At 45.7% G+C, this 17,598-nt stretch overlaps 1 protein-coding gene and 1 pseudogene across 10 annotated transcripts in view; one reads left to right on the top strand and one right to left on the bottom strand.

Annotated features, from left to right (window-relative positions):
* Positions 1-17,598, top strand: part of LOC149337784 (muscle calcium channel subunit alpha-1-like) — a 615,266-nt gene that overhangs the window by 243,001 nt on the left and 354,667 nt on the right. The gene's annotated exons all lie outside the window — the stretch shown is intronic.
* On the bottom strand, positions 13,793-14,902 carry LOC149337787 (uncharacterized; annotated as a pseudogene).

The raw sequence follows: 17,598 nt of genomic DNA, 5'->3' as shown, positions 1-17,598 counted from the left end.
GCCAGCGTCCATGTGTAGCGTTGCTGAATTTTGTGTTTCATATCAATCAATCAATCAATCAATCAATCAATCAATCAATCAATCAATCAATCAATCAAATCAATCAATCAACCAATCAATCAATCAATCAATCAATCAAATCAATCGGTCGGTCGGTCGGCATTTGATTAAAATTTCTGGGACATAACTGTGTCTCCTAGCTACAGCATATCTTTTTGGGAAACAGGGCACCACGGAACGAATGGTACTACGCGGACGTCAATGAACTCCGTCGACGAACTCCCTTGACGTTGAAAATTCCTATGCCAGATATGCCGTAGCACCACATTCTGCAAAAATAGTTTCGGAAGGCATTAAAAATCAATAGCCGAAAAGATAGCAATGTCGAAAAAGAAGCGTTGTAGGCGGTGTTTCTTAGTACGTTCCTTATTAAACAAACAAGTCGGCTTTGCAATGTGGCAAAGAAAAAGCAAAGCAGTGATGGCGTGGCGCAGAATTGTATCAATCACAGCATGTGCAATTGTTTTCTTTATTTGAAGCGGGTCAAAGATATAATTAAAAAAAAATATACAAAACCACCGCCAGTCTGCTCTCACAATAGTAAAATAACGCCTTTATTTCGGCCGCCCAGGCCAACCCAGTGAGGCATGTCGGAACACACATTAGCCAGTCTAAGGTTCACTGCGGAAACAATAACAGTAACAGAGGCGCAAGCTCGATTCCTAGACTAGTTCGAGAAGAAACACTGTGACAGCTATCGAAACTATTCCCGTAGGATATGTCCGTATTGCGTTCGTATATACAGGGTGTCCCGGCTAAATGTAACCAAGCTTGTAAAAAGACGAAGTGCCCTAGCCGCGTGAGGCCAACTGAGGGTTGTTGGCATTTGTGTGCCCTAGTCTGTGGCCGTTTTTCATTATACAAAAGTAATTAATTAGCAGAGACTAATAAGCTAACTTTTTAATTATTGCTTTCAGGGAGAAAATGTCAATGCAGGAGTTGTAGACCCTCGAGAAAAATAACCGTTTGCCGCGTTTGCAACCAAGTGCCACTGATACAGCTTCTTTTATTTGAATTAAAAGAAAGACCGCCAAATGCAACAAGAACCACGTGATAGGGAAGCAGTTTCAGCGCTGTCAAACGACCGGTCAAGCAAGGACATCCGCTTATGTTTGCAACGCTGTCCCGAACAGGGTTCGACGCTTTGAGGTGGTGGCGAGATATGCGCCAGGAATGCTTATGCGTCATGGAAAGTAAGCGAGCGCTGCTTTTCAAGGAAGTGAAGAGCGGCTCGCATGGAGCGCTTTTTCACGCGAAACCTCGCCTCGAGTGATAGGCCCATAACGTAAGAGTAGCGCAAAACCAGGACGACAGACACAAGGGGAGAGAACACACACCAACAACACAGGCGCTACACAACACAGGCGCAACACATAGCGCCTGTGTTGTTGGTGTGTGTTCTCTCCCCTTGTGTCCGTCGTCCTGGTTTTGCGCTACTCTTACGTTATGGATCAATACCGACTTGCCCAAATTTCCACCCGAGTGATAGGCATGTGGCCGTGCCGACGAACTTGCACCGTCGCGCGCGGAAGAAGCGGTCGCCCTAGCGCCCATGCGATAGTTGCTGGCGTATATCTCGCAACCATCGCAAAACGCCGAACCCCGTTAGGGACAGCATTGCAAAGAAAAGCGAATGTTATTGCTTGACCGGTCGTCTGGGGGCGCTTAAACTGCTTCCCAATCACGTGGTTCTTTTTGTATTTCGTGGGCTTTCTTTTAAGGCAAATAAAAGAAGCTGCATCAGTGGCACTTGGTTGCAAACACGGCAACTGGTTATTTTTCTGTGGGATCTACAATTCCTGCATTGGAACTTTCTTCCTGAAGGCAATAATTAAAAAGTTAGCTAATTAATCGGCTAATTACTTAATTTGCATAATAAAAAATACTGCAGACTAGGACACGCGACTGGCAACAACTCACAGTTGGTCTCACCGGCCTAGGGCACTTCGTCTTTTTTAAAAGCTTGGTTACATTTAGCTGGGACACCCTGTATATAGCCTGGGACATACTGGTAATAACAAAGAAAATATTCGAACAATTACACAACAGAGAAATTAATATACCAGAGTCCTGATCTCTTGAATAGATACGATGCGGTTGTGAACAGCACTGAAGAATTTTTTCCCACAGGTCAGCTAACTTCTAGCTTCGTGTGGGAGACACGCTCACCGAAGAAACAAACGCTCACCGAAGCGAATTTCAGACGAGAGCTAATTGACCAACTTTAGCTCTCCAGCGAAGGCGTGTTCTTTCTTGCGTTCCTGTGTGCAGCCTTAAGGTAGAGCACAGGGTTAATTGGGGAGACATGGGAGAGGCCTTCACCCTGAAGTGAACATAGTCAGGTTGATGATGATTACATTATCAACTACTGCCGACAGACATGGTGACATTAAATTGCAAATACTTCCCGAAATTAGTGCATTTATTTTAAAATACATTTTTTTTTCAATTTTGACGAACAAGTACACTGGTGAAAGCTACCACACGCATTTCAGGTTTCGTAATCTCAGCTTTGCGACGTCAGCTTTGTAGCCGCTGAGCTGCAAAGTTGGCGTCCGAGGCGTTCCCCGCTCTGGCGACGCTAAATGAACTGCTAGATTTTTAATATAAGGAATTTCTAATGTAATTGATTAGTTTTGTTGCGATTTTCCCCATCAGGGTAATTCGTTTCATTAGAAATTACGAAGAAAAGTAATTAAGCAAAGTGAATGTGAAGAGAAGGACAGCGCGACAGGGGGCGTGAGAGAGTGAGCTTGTCGGATGAGATTAGGAAGATTAAAGGGATAAGGTGGCTACGACCGGCACAGGATCAGATTAATTGGAGGAATATGTGAGAGGCCCTTGCCTAGCAGTGAACGTAGTTGGGCTGATGTCGATTAATTTCGTTACACGTATTCAATTACTGCCATGCCTGCAACTCTTTTGGGCCGGCTAAAGAGATGGCCGTGGAGTCTGATGCTCCAACACTACGCCCAGAAGAGGCGCGCAGACGGGGTTTAATGCACGCGGCAGACGCCATATGCGTGGTAAGGGCGGATCAATTGCCAATGCTCAGTTAACACTGAAAGCGAGTCGAAAGCCGACACTTTGTAAGCGGAGCGAACTACAAAACCGACGGCTTCCGTGTGCCTTTCGCAATCTCTGGCGATGGCCAACTAGCTCGCCCCGTTGGTGGCCCCGCAGTTGACACATACTCATCATCATCAGCCTGACTACGCCCACTGCAGCGAAAAGGCCTCCCCTCATGTCTCTCCAATTAAGCCCGTCCTTTGTCAGTTGCGGCCACAGTATTCCCGCAAACTATTTAATCTCATCCGCCCACCTAATTTTCTGCCGCCCCCTGCTACGCTTGCCTTCTCTAGGAATCCCCTCCGTTACCCTTAAGGACCAGCGGTTTTCTTGCCTTCGCATTACATGCCCTGCCCAAGCCCATTTCTTCCTCTTGATTTCGACTAGGATGTCGATAACGCGAGTTTTTCTCTCACCCACTCCGCCCGCTTCCGATCTCTTAACGTTACACCTATCATTTTTCTTTCCATAGCTCGCTGCGCTGTCCTTAACTTAAGCTGAACCCTCTTTGTTAGCATCCACGTTTCTGCCCCTAAGTGAGTGCCGGTAAGATACAGCTGTTGTATACTTTTCTCTTGAGGGATATTGGTAAACTAACATATTTCAAATGCGCTATTTCCCACCAGCAATCCACGAGTGGGACGTTTTATTTGACTCAGGAATTCATTGGCTTTATGCTGGCTCCTAAGAAACCGCTGTTATTTGGGTAAGATATTTTCACTAACGGGTCATTACGGCATCGCGGTGGCTTAATGGTTAGTGCACTCGGAGCCGGAGGACCCGGCTTCAATCCCAGCCGAGGCGGCAGCGTTTCGATGAAGACAGCGCACAAAAGGCGCACGCGTGCGGTGCTACGTCAGTGGACGTTGGAGATCCTCGTTTCGGATTCCTGCACTGCGGCGTCCCTCACAGCCGTGGCTCTCTTCAAGACCCACGGCATTCATTTCTTTTTTTTTTGCGACAGCAGCCGTTATTGATTGATGGTTTGGACAAGCATTGCAAGATATTTTCTAGATAATTGTTGGCTGGGGCTTAATTTTATCTGTTATTCTTACTCTAATCTAAGGCTATGACTAATGGCTATGACTGGATGAGTAATATTATTTCAGTTGTTAATAGCAATTGTCTAAGAGGGCCGCAGTAATGTATTGACTCAATAAATGCGCGGAGGGAGCTTGTCGGGACGCGAGTGCACCACTGTTTGTTTATTCTGCCCCCAACAAACAGCCGGCCCCGTTTCGTCGAAACCTTTGCGCGTGGACTCAGTTTTTGTTGTGAAAACAACACTACGCTAGTCGCCGAGCCATTTCGCGGAGCTGACGAAACGCCACACTGCGCATGCGCGAGGAGCAGTGACGTCACAGGGCGCACCGCTGACGCGCCGCCGCCGTCACTGCGCGGGTGACTCAGAGGTGCCGCCGCCGCGCTCTCCAGTTGCGCATACGCAGTAGCGGCGCATAGCTAGCGTGCCGGGGCCGCCGCCGCTGCCATGCACTTTCAATCGCCTCCCTCTCTTTCTCCTCGTTTCTTTCGCAATCCTCCAGGTTTAACCAGAGCTAAACCACTGCCAATTTTTCGAAACCGGCATAAACTTTGCGGACAACGTGGCGTCGGGGCGCTCGAGAGGAGTTCTCGGGGACGAATAGAAATGGCACACCCGCGCTGTCCCCGAGTACAGCCGACTTGGATCCGAGGCGGGCGCTCATTGCTGACCTGTCATGGGTGTTGCGTCATCGGTGTTGCGTCACCCGTTGCGTCATGGACGCCTGTAAGACCCGGACTGAAGAGATGCACTGCGTGAAAGCGGCTGCCGCTCTTCCACGCGCGCCCACTCACGCGGGCAGTCGTCTCTTGATACACACCGTCAGTGTGCTGTGCCGGCCATGCGTGTTAACCTGGCAATGGAGCAAAACACGCAGAGACACGAGAAGGGCAGCAGCCACAGTCCTTTTCATTCCTGTTTATAGTTCCTGTATTTTGTTTAACGCCACACGCTCACTATTACTGATGACCAACCAACCCGAACCGGAGTACTAAGTGAATGCTCCACAATCATGTGGTTCTAACCGGTATCATTATGGCTACTAGAGGCACAACTTTCGCCATGTGTTTACGAGATCATGGTGCCGAGCATTACGAAGTTATTATTTGTTTCAACAGATTTCAACGGTGACCGAAGCAAGGCGTCGTGGATTTTGTGTCATCTCTTTTCGTGCAATCATTCTTGCTAGTACAACCCACAGAGGGGCGTAACTTTTCCGCATTTTCCGCCGTGGTGGCTCAGTGGTTACGGCGCTCGGCTGCCGGCCCGAAAGACGCGGGTTCGAACCCGGCCGTGGCGGCTGAATTTCGATGGAGGCGAAATTCTAGAGGCCCGAGTATTGTGCGATGTCAGTGCACCCCAGGTGGCCGAAATTTTCGGAGCCCTTCAGTGCGGCGTCCCTCAGAGCCTGAGTTGCTTCGGGACGTTCATCATCATCATCATCATCATCAACCTGACTATGTCCACTGCAGGGCAAATGCCTCAGCCATATCTCTCCAATCAACCCTGTCTTTCGCCAGTTGCGGCCACCGTATTCCCGCAAATTTCTTAATCTCATCCGCTCAAATAACTTTCTGCCGCCCTAATAAATAAATAAATAAATAAATAAATAAATAAATAAATAAATAAATAAATAAATAAATCAATCAATCAATCAATCAATCAATCATTCAACACGGAGAACTGTCGAGATTTGAACGTAGACTTTAGAGAAGGCAAAAAGTTGGGCCGGTCGTAAATTACTTGATGGGCGCTTTATTTTTTGCTTTTTCTTATTAGCTCCTCCTATTGATTTCTGCGCCGAACGGCAGCCCCTCTGATAGACGATGAGCTGCAGGGTTGTTCATTAATCTTCCGGAATGGCGCTTATCAAATGGCCGATTCAGACCTCATTGCATCGATTGTGACTGCGCACGCTTTATTGATTACCTGTCAGCGCTCGCTCGCAAGAAATGCGTTATGTGTAGGCTTTCGAGGGAGGGGGGGAGGGGGAGGGGGGATCATGGGAGGAGGAGGAGGAGGAATAAGAAGAAAGGCAGGGAGATTAACCGAGAGAGTAATCGGTTTGCTACCCTAGACGGGGGGAAGGGGGTGAGGGTATAAAAAAAGAGAAAGGAGATTCAACAGGAAAACGGCGCAAAAGACGTGGACAAAAGAGACAAACTCTTGTCTCTTTTGTCTCTTTTGTCCACGTCTTTTGCGCCGTTTTACTGTTGAATCATGAACCAACTAGCCCAAACTAGAGTTCTTCTTGAGAAAGGAGAGTAGCAGGAAATTGAAGTCACATGGAAAGTCAGCGTTCGTGAAGTCACAGCCTGTCATGCAGGCCACAAGTTCGCAAGAAGCGGAGCAGTGCCTTTGAGGCCTTCACCGCCGACGATCACCGCGGCCAGTGACCGAAGATCTTCATTTCAGTCAGTGGGCGTGGATCTAGGCGCTCCAGCGCACGGCTGAGAGATTGCCTTTCGAACCTGTAGGCAGGGCAGTCACAAAGAATTTGGGATAGAGTCTCGACATACCCGCAGATGGCACATGCAGAGCTATCAGCCATACCGATCAAGAAAGAGTAATGTTTGGTGAAAGCTACACCAAGCCACAGGCGACACAGTAAATAACATTTAGAGGGTTTAAAATTGGGCTAGTTGGTAGTTAACATGGTCAACCATCATTGCGCTTTTGAAAAAGACTTGGGACAAAACAGGGACGACGCAAACTCACGTGCGCAAAACGCACGAGAGTTTGCGTCGTCCCTGTTTTGTACCAACCCTTACAAAAATGGACATGGAATCTCTGTTGAGTTCTCATGGGGTTCTTATGGACTCACCAGGATGTCAACAGAAACTCCGATTTTGTAGAGAGGCCTCTATTTACACCACACGAAACGTTTGATGTGGTTTTACATCAAAAATTTAGTCCATACAAACCCGTCAAAGATATTGATGTATTTTCACCACAGAAACTCATTCAATATATATTCCTCAGATACTTTTGATGTGATTTCACTATAGAAATTCAGTCTACACGAACACATCAAAGTTCTTGATGTACTTTCATTACAGAAATTCATTCAATACGAATTGCCCAAATACTCTTGATGTGGCTTCAATACAGACATTCAGTCCGCATAAACTCATTGAAGTTATTGATGTCGTTTCACTCCAGAAATTCGTTCAATACAAATTACTAAAATATTCTTCATGTGACTTCACTACAGATATTCAGTCCGCATAATATCATCGAAATTATTGATGTTGTTTCACTCCACAAATAAATTCAATACAAATTGCTCAAATGTTCTTGATGTGGCTTCACTGCAGAAATCTAGTACGCAATAAGTCATCAAAGTTCCTGATGTAGCTCCGCTAGTGAAGTTCATTCCATGCGAATTCCTCAAACATTTGTGATCATCTTCACTGCAGAAATTCAATCGGCGCAAGCTACTCAAATGTGTTGATGCAGTTCCCCAACAGAAGTTCATTCAATACAAATTCCTCAAATAACATAAGAGAAAGCCGCACAGCCGCACGCCTTGGAGGAATTATTCAGCATAATTGAATAAGACATGCGTATCCTTTTCGGAAGAGAGCTATCGACAGGCTGCTGATGTACATGTCATTTCTTTAGTTGGTACTGGATTCAGAAATGAGCCTTTATATCGCGTTTTTATGCCTGGCATGATTGCGGTCCGATTCAAAACGACTCCACAGTTTTCACACTCAACACAGTGTACGGCTGCTAGATGGCTTCCGCGTCACTTATTCTCTATACCTTTTTCGAGCTAACTTATTGGATCGCTATGCAGCATTCCGTCTCACCGATACAGAAGTAGCCGCGTGACGTCGAAATGCTATTTAGTACACCAACGCTACACCAAACTTCTGATGCTTTCTACGACAATATTTTAGTGCACTACTTCACGAGCTCTGTAACCGCCCAGCGAGTTTGCGTGAAGCTTGACCTTGACGGCGATTGACCTGGCCCATGCAGAAATGAAATGAATATAAATAAATATTGCCGACAGTTGGTGTTGAACCAGCGGTGGAGCGCGGATAGATTCATGAGCATTGCTGGCCATTGCACGAGCGCCCTAAAGACATGCTTTGGCATGTATACTCGGTTTGTAACTGTACGCTAAAAACCTTACTACTTTATTTTCTTCCTCATTCACTCGTTTGCTCACCTCCACCTATTTAAACCGGACCAAAATGAAACCTCACGCCAGCTTCGCTCGTAGCCTTTACCAAGCTTTGTGGGACTTAGTGCACGTACTGGATGAACGATAGGTGTTTTCTTTCTGACTGTTTGGTCAACATTGGTGCGCTTGTTCTTTTGGATTTGGCAAGCAAGCTTGTGGACTACGCTACGTTTAACGAAATCGGTATCCTGCCGCGCGTATGCTCTTCACCTGTTCGTGGAGGCGGGTTTTGGTTAGCACACATAACCTCTGCAAAGCGGCTTTTAATTACGCGTGCTTTTACGATCCCGCTCTTGACAGTTCTTCGATTATGCACCTTAAAGTGCAAAATCAAGGATCTTCAGGGACGTAGAGTGTACACTCAATACGCATGCATGATCGTTAGCAACTACGACTTTTATATTTCAAACCGTGAGATTTAGTGGCAATCTCTTTAGTCATTCATTATTACAGCGCAAAGACGGCACAGAACAAGAAGGGGACACAACAGCGCTGACTGTCAACTAAGATTTATTCGAGACCAGCAGGGTTTTTATACCACCTGGCGATCAGAACAGGAAAACAAACATACAAGAATAGCTGTAGGCACGCACAAGGGTACAGTAACGGCGGTTATCCGGCACGTGTCAGATTTCACAATCTAGATACTTCATCTCTTTCTGGGACAATGCCACTGATGGTGCGCTTATGCACTCGTCCTGCAGTCTTATAATCATAGCAGCTTCTATTATTTCTCTTGTCAATGTGTCTCGGTGTTTCCCTATGACACTGCAATGCCTATACATCGGTTTACACTTATCGTCGCTGTCATCTTCTGCGCTGCAGTCCCTGCAATGTTTGGCTACGTGGCCTGTGGTAGCCACACGTGCGACATTGTCACTGTGCTCTTTTAGCCTTTTGTTGAGACAGCGGCCAGTCTGCCCGATGTATTTTTTCCCACAGGACATGGGCAGTGAATACACCACACCTTCTTTACATGTTACAAAATGATCCCCGTGTTTAACTTTACACCTGCGCGTTTCGTTAGTCGTGCAGTTAACTTTTTTGCACAAGCTGGAAAGCTTTTCCGGCGCTGAAAATACTACGTCAACGCCTGCCCTACTTCCAATTTTTCGGAGGTTGTGCGACACCTGATGGAGATAAGGCAAAACAACAACCTTTCTTTTTTCCCTTTGCCTAACCGGTTCGCTAGTGTGGCGAGGTCTCAGGTTTTTTAGCTGCTTTTCTGCCACTGACACTAGTACATCGGACGGATAACCAGCCATCGTAAGGCGATCAACTTGTTTCGCAAAGCTTAGTTCCATACTATGCTGGCAACACTTCTTTAAAACATTATTAAAAACAGAATGAATAATGGCCCTTTTTACAAGTTTCGAATGAGCTGATGCATATGGCAGGATGGGTTTTTTTGCTCGAGGCTCGTACGACCAACACACATGGGACGGAGTGAAATGAAGGGCGAGATCTAAGAACCTGATAGAATCATTAACTGGGGTTTCATGTGTTAAAACCAGCGGTTTAAGACACTCTGTGAACACTGAATGAATCTTTAAGAACTGCTGCTCAAAACTGAGGTTGTCATTCTGTACTAACACAAAGTAATCGTCAACAAATCTAAAAATGCGGCACACACCGAGCCCTTCCAAGCAATCTTGCAGTGTTTTGTCACGCAAGGCCAAAAACATATCGCTAAGAACCGGGGCTAGGCACGAACCAATACATATCCCGTCTTTTTGAATGTACATATCCCCATTCCATTCTACAAAAGTCGAACTAAGATAAAACGATAACAATTCTAGGAAGGCATCGGCCAGGTGGCCGATGCCTGATCGCCAGGTGGTATAAAAACCCTGCTGGTCTCGAATAAATCTTAGTTGACAGTCAGCGCTGTTGTGTCCCCTTCTTGTTCTGTGCCGTCTTTGCGCTGTAATAATGAATGTATGTAACCAACTCGCCCAAAATGTTGTATTATGGCTCTTTAGTCAAATGCAAATCATTAAGTCTGGTATATACACAGCACATCGAAATGAAAAAAAAACCAAAACAGGACACGCCATGAACTTTACTGAAGAATGAGCAACATTAGTTTATTAATAAATTCACAAGTCATAAGACGTCCATCTCTTTCATCGAATCAAATTCATGGTGACGCCAGCCATTCAGTTGAAATTTCTGTGAATGCGTGATCATTTCAAATAACGCGTGTGAGCCGATCATTGATGTAGTCGCCAGTGCATGGAGCAAGTAGCATTAAGAGCAAGAAAGCGAATGATGACATTTTTTTTTTGCTCGGCGAGTTTTTTTCTATTCTAAATGAACACGAGGAAACATTATAGCGTTGTGTTGCTTCATTCAGTTAAGACTGCCTACATGTGGTAATGAGAAAACTCTACTGTCCCACATGTGCGCACATGACCGTACGCGCGCGCATGACGCCGTAACGCTGTACGGCGAACGGTAAAACACAATTTTAAACGTAAATTGTGGACACCTCAAGTGGACACCTCAAAATAACCGCGCCTTAGAGTTACAGCATTTATATATCTCCAACTTGACTAGAACATGTAAGGTATGCATGCAATAAGAAATCATATGGCACCCCCCGGAACGCAGCACGGTCATCGTACGATTGTGCGTCACAATTTTGGTAGGTATGTAACCGAGAAAACTGGTGCCGCATTGTGAACGGCCAGGGAGTGTATAGACAACCGACATCTATATGATTTCCTGAAATGGTGGTACTCGGCTTGCTGTACGTGTGCGTCATACGGCAGCTCGGTGACGCAAGAGTGCGTAAAAGCGGAGACCACTGCTCCGGCAGAAGAAACGGCTGTGGAGTCGCACCGCGGCGCTGCTATCTAGCACCGCGACACCGCGTGCTCGCTGAGACCCGCGCTGCAAGAGCGCCCCATATGTGACGACAAACTTCGCCCTCGCTCTACACACACACACACACACACACACACACACACACACACACACACACACACACACACACACACACACACACACACACACACACACACACACACACACACACACACACACACACACACACACACACACACACACACACACACACACACACACGCACGCACGCACGCGCGCGCACGCACGCACATATATAGATTGCGAGAGCATGAAGTACTTGTCTGCTTACAAGAATATATAGCTTCGTTAAAGGAAACATATTTATTCGACTCGACATTTCGATCGGAAGACCGATCTTCTTCAGGCTATATATATATATATATATAGCCAACACTCTCAACGTTAGGTTACTTGTAAACATAAATACCCCCGAAAGCAGAAGATTTGACAGCCGTCGCCGTAGCTCAGAGGTAGAGCACCGGACGCGTAATTCGGAGGTCGTGGGTTCGGATCCCACCGGCGGCATGTGGTTGTTTTTTTCTTCTGCTTTTCTAATCAGTTATCTTTAAGCGATAACATATTCAGTAATGTTCTAAATTGATCAACACCACAAAATAAATAAATTAAAAAAAAATCCCCTGTGCCCCTTGGTTTCTGTGCCACAGAAACCAAGGGGCACAGGGGATTTTTTTTAAGTTATTTATTTTGTGCTATTGATCAATTTAGAATATTACTGAATATGTTATCGCTTAAAGATAACTGATTAGAAAAGCAGAAGAAAAAAACAACCCCCTGCCGCCGGTGGGATCCGAACCCACGACCTCCGAATTACGCGTCCGGTGCTCTACCTCTGAGCTACGGCGACGGCTGTCAATTCTTCTGCTTTCGGGGGTACCTATGTTTACAAGTAACCTAACCTTGAGAGTGTTCATCAGCGCCTCCCACGTTCATAAGCGGCGGACGTAGAACGTCCTGAGTTACCGCAGGTGTGACGTAGAACTGTCATATTTATAACGAGCCCCTCATCCCCTTCCCTCGTTTGCTTAATTGCTTAGCGAGGGCCTCGATTCTGGCAGCCTTGACGCCTTAGGAAGCAAAGAGGGTTCTCACGAAGCTTCCACCCTCTCCGTTCGATGACGTTCTACGTCACACCTGCGGTAACTCAGGACGTTCTACGTCCGCCGCTTATGAACGTGGGTGGCGCTGATGAACACTCTCAAGGTTAGGTTACTTGTGAACATAAATACCCCCGAAAGCAGAGGAATTGACAGCCGCCGCCGTAGCTCAGAGGTAGAGCACCGGACGCGTAATTCGGAGGTCGTGGGTTCGGATCCCACTGGCGGCAGGGGGTTGTTTTTTCTTCTGCTTTTCTAATCGGTTATCTTTAAACGATAACATATTCAGTAATATTCTAAATTGATCAATAGCACAAAATAAATAACTTAAAAAAAAATCCCCTGTGCCTCTTGGTTTCTGTGGCTGTTGGCTTCTGTCATATATATATATATATATATATATCTGTGTGTGTGTGTGTGTGTGTGTGTGTGTACAAAGCGTTAAGTCACATAAACAAACTTTCGAAAACCAAAGCTTATTTATTTGAATGCAAATCGCTCTTCCCAAACTTAAAAAGCGCAAAAAGAAAAAAAGCAATCGAACATTTATACAACTGGAAAAAATACAGAAATTGAAAACTGCATCAACTCACACATTAAAATACACTAATACCCTGATTACTTCAATGTTCACACTGCATGTGGAGGCTGGTATGTACAGATGTTACAGCACATTAGACATTTTCAAAACGATACAGAAGAAGAAACGAAAAAAAGAAAATTGTCATATATCCTTCGCAAATCAAGAACATAGCATTATTACACTCCAGATGGTCTCCGTCAGATACACAGTTTAAGGCGTTTTACACCTTGCACTCACAAGATATCAGCAGTTGCAACTCAGACATATTTAAGTAAAACATACAACAAGAGCACTACGCTCATATGCTATATGAATAATTTTTTCTCTGCAAGGAGTCCTTATGAGGGAACTGAAAAATATACATCTACTTTCGCACTTTGAACCATCCAAGCAGTACTCAGAAGAAAGTTAACCTCTAGGTTTTTGGAGGAAAAAATGTATGAAATTAAAAATATCATAGTCGCATGCATGCATTTTCACAATACGTCGAGGGCAACATAAATCAAGGGCTGTATATCAGCAAAAACATCAGTGCTCATTATTATTGTGAACAGTAATGATGTTTGCCATTAAACAGGCATTTGGAGGTATGCCTGCTCTTAACATGAAACCAATGTGTATATTACCGATAAATTACCCGCGTATATCGGGTCAGCAGGGGAGCACCATCGGCCCTCAAAAGTGCGATTATCTGGGAAGTTCCACCAAATGACGCTCATTCAAGTGTTATTAATTGGATTCTAAAACATAAGCCTCATGAACTGCTGACAAAATGGTCTTCTGAGGAACGCACTGCACCATACACTTCTTTGCATCTAATGCACGGACAAGACAATGTTCATTTGTTTCTTCAACACTCACACACTGAATTGAATTGCACCCAAGTACACACACTCTAAAAAGAGGCTTAGTACTAAAAGTTATTTTATTTTGAACAGTACGTGATTGTTGGTAGTCAAAGGCTCATCAATGAGTGCAACAATCTCTATTACCCGCCCGTATGTACTTCCATTAGCCAGAACATAAGAGTTCTTCCTTCGAGATTTGTCTGCGGAACTTACGCAGTACGTGAAAGCGCCAACAGAGGCTTTCTTGAACTTTGTTCCACCTGCATCGACATTCCCTTTTCCATAGAGCACCACCTTGCCATTATGGCAGCAGTTCTTCCTTAAATTATAGCCTTTAATCAAAGAACGCACAAAAACACTGACATCGTCATGTTTTGATTGTATCGCAGGCAAAACTTGTGGAAGGCTTTGAAGGATGTAGAATTTCTCAACAATTTGGGAGTGCGCATACCGCGTTCCATTCACAAAGCGCACCAGTCTGCCATTCATTGATTCGAAAGGGAAAGCCGAGAAGCCCCACAGGGGTCCCCACTGCTTTACATGATCCACCATGTGTAAAGGAATGTGGGCATTGTACGACATGTATTGCTTTCCATACAAATCTTGGTACTCAGACAAGAATGCCACCATTTGTTTTTTCACATGTTCCATTTTGTCCATTGGAATCGAAGACTGCAAGCAAAAATGAATTATTTTAACAAACTTTATCCAATTCTTATAATATTTTCGCGGAAGGAACTCTCTTAAAACAACGGGAGAATAGAACAAAAGCCAATCTCTCCATTCCGATGCTTTCCAAAATTTGAATCCTGACAATGGTCGCGGAAGTCTACTCATTTCCCAAATTGGAGTGATCTGCCTTAGCCTGTCGTTTATCTGAGGTAGATGACGACGAAGAGAGTATTCGGAACGTGTTTTGTGAGTTATCCACATAGATGTCGTGGTTCTAACGAAGCCGTTGCACACAGCATGCATGTAATCCACGACAAAAAAACTGGGGAAGCTGAAGTATGCTAGAAAAAAAAGGATACTAGCCCCTTTTATGCCTCGACGAGGCTGCCCCGTCCTCTCGGCATCTGCAGCATGCTTAACAAAGCTATCCTGCGTCCTCAGCTTTGCCGCAGGCTCTTGATATGGGTACACCCTAGTGTGCCCTTTTCCTTTTTGCACCACTTCACCACTGTGCTCACACCATGCACATCCATACGCTCCATTAAACTTCCGCATGTTCATTAGTATGCATCGTGCAACGCTGTCAACAGAGCACGTGCCTGGAAAGACGCGACACGTGTTAGCAACCCCATTCTCATTTGTCCAGGTAATGCCTTCTGAAGAAAGGGTGTTCATAGTTTTCGTGAACGGCTTCAAAAACGTATTCGTGTTCGGTTTTCGTGTTCCGAACCACAAACCAGAAAGAATTAGATTTTGAAGCCTATCTTTATATGGTAACTCATTAACTTGCAGCAACAAAGGCCACATACACTCCCCTGAGGATTCAAACAAAGGAACGCCATCTGTGTTCCATGTCACAGATACATCGTTCTCAGTTAGAGGCAAGCTTCTGTAAAATAGACTCTTTGTAATGTCGTCTACATCGTAGGAAGCCGGTGGACGGCGCTTGAGCAATTTTTTACTTAAAAGCAACTCCTTGATTTGTGATGCAATATCGAGAGTGTAAAAAAAAATCCAGTTCGCAAAAGAAGTGGGACACTATGAGTGAGAGCACACTGCTGACAAAGAACATCAGTATCTTCACACGGGAGTGTGAGAAGGTACTCGAAACACTCAGGACAATACACGTGTGTAGTGCGTTTGCACTCATACAACGATGAAAACTTCTTGAAAAACAAGTACTTCGTCTTCGGAATACTTGTATTTCGTGGCATGTAGCCATCAATCACATTAAGGAGGCTTTCTGTGGCTTCCTTCGAAGAATGATGTCTCAAACTGTGGGCCATGACCATGACGACGCTCTGGGCTTTAGAAAGTTTGGCCTCAGGATACAGCAGCTGCCCCTATATAAAACGACATTGAAGGAGACTTAATAAGTAAAAAGGCGGCTAGCGCTGCTAATAGACAGCCGGAGCACTGCCTGACGAAGAAAATCTGCACAAAATATTTGAATTGAAGCGCCGGCGGAAACTGCGCGGTAAAATACTACATTATAGTTGTGTTACGAAAAATAGAGGATTGATATTTTCATATCGCTCAGGCTAGCACGAGCACTTTAAAGGTACAAGTGGGGTACTCACCATATCGCCAGGCTCTGAGCTATCGACCTCTGCGTCTCTGTCGTCGTCATCAGAGGATGAGTCTAAGCTTTCTTCGGACGAGAAGATTTCCACGGTCTCGCTGTGAGGTGGCAAAACATCGATGCCACTGTCCTGTGAATTGGTTGCTCCTTCTTCCTCTCTCTGCTGGGTTTCTTTCCTGTGGTGCCATGACGGCGTGTCCGCAGCATTCTCCCCTTCGCTATTGCTGTCAAAGTCGTTCTGCTCTGGCGCTGAATCAAAATTACTCAGTTTTCGCCCAGCATTCTTTCGTAGTGACCGCTTTGTACGAGCGGGAACCTTGCAGGCGCTGTCATAGAGATATTGTTGATATTTTTTCGGCCTTAACATTTCTCCACCTGGCAGCAGCTGTTCAGTGCTGTCAAGTTCACGACTCGTGCAGACTGAACGCGCACTCGCCACCAGCCACCTCTCTGTAAATATTTATTGTATTATAAATGTTTTTCACCACCACCACCACCAGCTGAAATATATTGAGTATGTCACGTGACAAAGGCGAGGAGGTAGTGCCTACCGCAGCAAGTCTCGGCATCTCGGTACATGGAATTTTCCCCATGTGGCTCTCGCTTCTGGGGAGTCACCGCAACGAGAAATCTAAAGCCGTTAGCGCGCACCCAGCTTTGTAGCAGACGACACTGCGAGTCTATGACGGCACAGCCTGGTTCAAAATGGCCGTCCCTTCGAGTGGCTTCGAATTACTATTCCTAGCTAAAATTTGCTCGTAGAGCCCTACTTCTGTTTTAAATGCGCATAATAACGTCGTGGCTAGTAGCTTTAATTATTTTTCACGGCGATCCACCCCACGAGCCACATGGCGAGGTAGCACCCCGCTGACATCTTAAATGCTTTCAGGGTGTTAGCTCAAGCCATGTTGTAATCACCGAATTTGGGATCTGAGGCGTTTTTCAATCGGCGATCAGAAGCACGTTTTCCTGCTACACGAGCCGAAAGGCGTACTTCAGCGAGCGATTTTGACTCAAATTCTGAGCTCTAATTGGCCGGGACGGATTTGTGCTGGATTAGGCGTCTGCTACGGATCGCCTGAGCTGGAAATACTGAAGTTGTCGCTCAGTTTTCATCGCATGTCTCTTCTTGTATCTCGTTGCCCCACGCCGTGCACCTCTTACAAGGAGCGTTTATTCCGTCTTTTATTTTTTTTTCATCTTTCATTATGTGCCATAAAACCTAGCAACATATCTTCCATCTTTTTCCTTCTCTGGTTTTTTTTTCGATGCTTTCGTTCCATCCCTGCCAGACCGACCCAGTCCTCTCCTCCTGCGTGGTTACCGCGACCATCCTACCTCTCCCTTCCCCCTTTCCCCCTTGAAGCGCATCATTCTGCGCTTCTTCAGCTCTGTTGTTTTTCTTGCTATCGCTGCCAGCTTTCGGCGTACAGTTTCTTCCTGGTATGCATACAGGCGGTGCGCATATAGTTTGTACTAGACTGGCTGCGAACGCGGACCCGCTGAAGAACCGGGCGCGTCCCATCGACGCCGCCGAAATCCATGCGAGAAGCTTCCGTTC

Source organism: Amblyomma mixtum, chromosome 7 (genome assembly GCF_055824585.1).
Source record: "Amblyomma mixtum isolate Tamu chromosome 7, ASM5582458v1, whole genome shotgun sequence".
In the NCBI taxonomy this organism is placed as follows: domain Eukaryota; kingdom Metazoa; phylum Arthropoda; class Arachnida; order Ixodida; family Ixodidae; genus Amblyomma; species Amblyomma mixtum.
This window is presented reverse-complemented; position numbering and strand designations above follow the sequence as displayed.